The sequence below is a fragment of the Panicum hallii genome, chromosome 6 (genome assembly GCF_002211085.1).
Source record: "Panicum hallii strain FIL2 chromosome 6, PHallii_v3.1, whole genome shotgun sequence".
Classification (NCBI taxonomy): domain Eukaryota; kingdom Viridiplantae; phylum Streptophyta; class Magnoliopsida; order Poales; family Poaceae; genus Panicum; species Panicum hallii.
Genome location: NC_038047.1, coordinates 11,734,291 through 11,740,467, shown reverse-complemented (window position 1 = coordinate 11,740,467; position 6,177 = coordinate 11,734,291).

Below are 6,177 nucleotides of genomic sequence, written 5' to 3'. Positions count from 1 at the left end.
TGCACAAGCAATCACAAAGGAAATAAAGGAAGAAATGGGGGGTTGTCTATTCTCTATTCTTATTGATGAATCATGTGATATATCTATCAAAGAGCAAATGGCCATAGTTGTTAGATTTGTGAACAAAAAAGGGGAAGTCACAGAAAGATTTTTGGGTATCAAGCATGTCAAGGACACAACATCGGAATCATTGAAGAAAGCATTACTTGAAGTGTTAAATGATCATGGTTTAGTTGTTGCAAATATACGAGGGCAAGGGTATGATGGTGCTTCCAATATGAGAGGAGAATTTAATGGTCTTCAGAAATTGATTAGAGATGAGAACCCTTTTGCTTTCTATATCCATTGTTTTGCTCATTAATTGCAATTGGTAGTTGTTGCTGTCTCAAAATGCGCCTCATCTATTGAAGATTTCTTTGAGTGTGTGACACTAATTGTGAGCAGCACTTCCACTTCATGTAAAAGGAAGGATTTATTGCTTGATAGACATCGATTGAATCTCTTGTCTAAATTAGAGAGTGGAGAGATATCATCTGGGAGAGGTAAACAATAAGAAACATCATTGGCAAGACCTGGAGATACAAGATGGGGATCTCATTATAAGACTTTACTTCGTATTGAGTCAATGTGGGATTCAGTAATAGAAGTGCTAGAAATTGTGAATCAAGATGAGCGCAATCCATCTAGGGCAGGAGGATTGGTACAAATAATGGAGTCTTTCAGCTTTGTATTTATCATGAAGATGATGTTGCAAATCCTTCGTATTACAAATGAGCTCTCACTCATCTTGCAAAGGAAGGATCAAAATGTTGTTCAAGCTATGTCTTTAATTATTGATGTCACGACACGTTTGAATAATTTGAGAAGTGAAGGTTGGAAACCATTGTTTGAAGAAACAAAAGCCTTCTGCCTTGCAAAATGTATCCCAATACCAAATATGAGTGATCAAGTACCACGATTTGGTCGATCAAGAAAAGGTGGGAGAAACAATATCACTCAAGATCATTATTTTCGTGTTGATATCTTCTATGCTGCAATTGATGCTCTTACCACGGAGTTTGATCACCGCTTTAATGAGCGGTCCTCAGAATTGCTTGTTGGATTTTCTTGTCTTGACCCTAGAGATTCATTCTCTAAGTTTGATGTTGAGAAACTTGCTCGTATTGCGGATATCTATTATGATGACTTCTCTTTTGATGACCGCAAGACCATAAAAGATCAACTTCAAACTTTCATCATTCATGTGCGGCGACTTGAAGAATTCAAAGTTTGTTATGATCTTGCAAGCCTTTCAAAAACAATGGTTAGACTTGAGAGACACATTGTTTTTCCATTGGTTTATCGTCTCATTGAGTTGGCATTGATATTACCGGTGGCGACAGCAACAGTTGAAAGGGCATTCTCAGCTATGAAGATTATTAAAACTGAATTGCACAACAAGATGACCGATGGGTGGTTAAATGATTTGATGCTGTGTTACATCGAAAGAGAAATATTCAAAGGTTTTGATCTTCAACAAATTAAAAAGGCATTTCAAAAAAAAAGACAGAAAAATGCAATTTCCTAGATCTTAATTGGTATGCATATTCTAGTTTTGTTATGAATTTTTTTCTATACAGGTTAAATTAGTTTTGATCACTAACTATGTCTTAAATTTGCAGGTTCATCGTTTATTGATATGTTTATGTGGATTGTACTGCTCGCAAGTAATTTTAATGCATCATATAAGAGGTAACATCTATCTCAATGGTGCTTTTGATTTGTGTCTAGCGTTTTAGTTTGTGTCATGCACTCGCGGACTCACCAAGTCGCCATACCATAAATTTTTTGCTGGCTCCGCCACTGCTACAGATGATTTTTTAGGCTCTATTTTAGAGCTGGGAATGAACCTGCCCAAAAAAGAGTTAATGGGGATATTATGTGATTACATCACGTCGATTGATGGTGACGTTGCCTTGGAGTAAGCTTCTCACTTCCTATCATTCTTTGAATACTGTTGCAAAGTATACTACTAAATCACAATTTTGCCTATCAGTATAGATTATTAGAATTAATTTGGCATCGTTGCTACTCATTTATTCTTAACAGGAAGCGTTGGGTGCGAAGCTTTAAACCTTACGATATTATATTAACTATAAAAGATCTACAAGAGATATTAAGGATACATAAAGGCATATCCACGGAATGTTTCAATCTAGGTGTTGTTATTATGCAGTTCGTAAATACCGAAGGTCGAAATATTATAATAGGGCGATGTCAAAGCATTTCATGGATTTACGATTATGTGTAAGTGGGTAGTTATATGTATTTTTATAACATACTATATCACTAACTTTGTTTCTTGAAAAAATAAATTATGCATGTGGACTACTAATCACGCCAGTTAATTATTCTATATTGCAGACCATGTGAGCTAAGATGGCATCCAGACTTTCTCAAGAACTATAGTAATAAAGAGCGGGGTGCAGCAATTGGGGGATGGTCAATTCTAAACTACGACTATTTACGTTGCAGATAGGTAAATCTGCCAACTGCTTCACTTTAAATATTGTTATTTGTATATCTTACTACACCATATTTTTTGTAGTTCCTCCTGCCATGGTTCACCGGGACAAACTTCATGCTATATGTCTTGGATCATATGAATAAACAACTTAACATGATTGATCCGTCACATGTTCCCGAGTGGTGTGGGGATATTCCATGCAGAAAATATGGACTTGACATTGCATATTTCTACAAAAAGTATATAGCTGCAATGAACGTAAATAGTCCTAATTGGAATCAGAATATCTATAGGTGGAAGTTCACCCTTGAAAAGGGTATTGTTGAAGACAAAAAAGGATAATTTATTATTGATTACTATTCATTAATAGCGTTTATTTACTCCACACAATATGATTGATAGGAAAGCTATCGCAGGTATTCTATGGGCTACCTGGTTCTGCAGAACATGTCTACGTGGAAGAGTATCAAAACACAGAAATTTATACGGTGAGTATACTACTTTATAAAAAAATATTTTATGGTGTCTTTAATAATTGTTACTATCAATCACATATGGATGTATACTTATGTGTCTAAATTGTTCATAGGATGGTCGTACTATGCAGTAGAACTTCGTCATCGATTGGTTGGCATCAGACGCGAATTATTATCGAAAACTACTTCCTGCAAACATAAAAGATTATCTTAGCCGCATCATAGGAAGGGATATAAATTAGAATTTGCTATACATTTGTTTGCATATTTAGTTGACCTTGGTGACAATGGTGTACTTATGGGTTTAATACTTTTTGTAATGACAATGTTATATATGATGAATATTGTTATTTGTTGGCATATTTATATCTTTTACACTTGATCTTTTACCTCCCATAGCAACGCACGGGTACGAACTAGTCAGTCTTTCCGGTGGCGAGATCTGTTAAAATTACTGAATCACTATAAAGGACTGGCCTCAGCATTACCTTTTTCCGGTAATTCTATTTATCCATGGGATGACATATGGAATGGAATGCTGCCAAAGTATAATCTCCGTGAATTGCATTCATTTAGCAAGAACAAAGCATTTCCCTGCAAAAGGCAAGAGGATTGGGAGCTCAACTCAATAGGATATTCCACATTCCCCTATCTGATGAAGCATTTGTGCAATATGTGGAGCTTCAGGATCTTATTGCACAAATCCCTTTGAGTGAAGAGAATGACAAATGGGTATATATCTGGTGGACAGGAAATTTCTCATGCTCCAAAGCATATAAGCATCTAAATGCCATAGGGAAATTCATCAGCTTTCCACTGGGTGTGGAAATCAGCTTGTCAGCTGAAGCACAAGATCTTCTTTTGGATGTTGTTAAAGGACAAGCTCAGCACAAGAGAGTTGCTAAGAAGAAGAAATATGGTCCTACATGACTATAATTGTGTTGGCTGTGGAGTAGGAAAGGAGGAAACTGTGGAACATCTTTTCTTAAAATGCCCTTTTACTGCTCAATGTTGGTCTTTACTGAATCTAAATAGTACACCAAATTTAGAACCTTTCCAGATCCTTGAATCATTCAGAGCAACCCTAGGAGTACCCTTTTTCATGGAGATCATCATCTTGATGTGCTGGAGCATCTGGGGCTCCCGTAATGCACTCATCTTTGAAGCAGAAGCACAATCATTTCAGAGAGTAAAAGAAAGTTTCAAATCCCATTTTTCAATGGTTATTCATAGAGCAAAGACTAAACATGTTGAAGCCATGAAAGCATGGCTAGAGACATTTGTGTAATAGTCATTTTTGTAAGAGACTTTTTTGTAACTTTTTATTTTTTAAATATATCCAGTAGGGGGACCCACCCCTCTTGTTTCGTCAAAAAATTATGAAAGTACGGGAGGCAAATTTTAAGATGGAATGTAATAAAGCATCGGTCCACCTAGTTTTCCACATGAGTTTTACTAGGCTTTCTAGGAAACTATAAAAGGTGATTTGGACCATCCTTGATTATTTCCATGATGACACATTGCCTCCCCATAACATAGATTTTGGGCCCATTATTCTTTTACCAGAGAATAGTCAAACGAGACAAGGACGGCAATACCTCACCCAAAAAAACAAGCACGACAGCCTATAGGTTTTCTAAACGTTAGCTTCAATATTTTTACAAAGAGTGCAACAAACAGAATTATACTAATTAAAAAGTCCAGAAGATTACAAGACCATCGCAAATGGCATTTATGCCGGAAAGAAAGGTTATGGAAGTGCCTGTTATTTTACACGAAACAATACATGAATTACACCATAAGAACCAAAATAGAGCGACTCGAGGAAGCCTACGATAACATCAACCGGAGATTTCTACAGACTACAGCAGACCTAGCAAATGAAGGGTTCCTCCCTAATGTGGTGTAAATAGATATGTCATTTGGTCAAGGAGGAAATGTGGAGATCAAACTAAGAGACAAAATGGGGTCTTATTATCACAAAAGAATGGCTAAGGAAGGGTGATCCACTTTCTCTGGTCCTACTTAACATTGTGGTCAATATGTTAGCAATAATTCTCACCCGAGCTAAAGAAGTAGATCAAGTAAAAGGGGGTGGTGCCACACCTACTAGGACTAGGAGCTTGTATATCTTGCAATACGCAGATAACATGGTCATATTTATGGATCAGCATAATGAACTAGCCGAAAACATGAAGCTATTGATTTGTGCTTTTGCACAACTATTATGAGTCAAAATAAAGAATAAAAAAGTGAACTTTTCTAATGAAAGGATTGCAAGTATAGGTATCCAATAGAAAACTTAATGTGAACTAAGCATAGCTGAGGTAACTACCCATCCAAGTTCAAACCCTCACGAGTGTTCGCTGGTATGTGTTATTACCACTTAGTCCTCTACTTTTTATAAATAGTTGCTACCTCCCGGTATGTGTTGTTTTCCCAATCAAAAGATTTCCTAAGCGGCGAGGCATTTTGTAGTGTTTTGCAAAAGAAAAAATAACTTAATAACAAAGAAAGGAGTGCTAGTGAACAAAGATTTCAAAAATAAAAATAATTATGTGGGTGGAAAGGGAAGCACCTTTCAGTTGGAGGTATAATGGTTCTGATTAATTTTGTCCTATCTAGTCAGCCTATATTTATTCTATCGTTTTTAATCCCTAGAGGCATTTCAGAAAATAGAGCATTTTTTCCTTTTAGATCTAGATTTTTTTGGCAAAATGTCCAATATAAAAAGAAATGCATGCTGGCACAGTGGAGTGCATGTTATGTCAACTAAAAGAGCCAGGTAGGTTGGCACATTAAAAACGAGTGTTGTTGCCTTAGTCAATGGCTTATTCCAATTAATGGTCGGTAGAGCTTACTATAGCTAGCTGCTACAGCAGACCCGCCAGTAGCAGAGTGCAGCCAGCAAGCCATGCTGCAGACCTGGTGGAGAACTGCTTGGGCTGTGCAGCTGCAGCCCGAGCACCTGCAAGTAGCAAAAACGAACAGTGAAGTTGGAACCAACCTCTGAAATTCAAAGAGTGTGTTGGAACCAACCACTGAAATTCAAATACTCATCTCTATATGACATTGTCAGCAAAAAACAAGCAATGTCTGTTTTAGAAGAGCATTAGTGGGTTAAAAATATTAGTGGATTGGCATTTAGTTGCAAAAATTACAGATATTCAATTAAATGATAGAAGCAATAAGTTT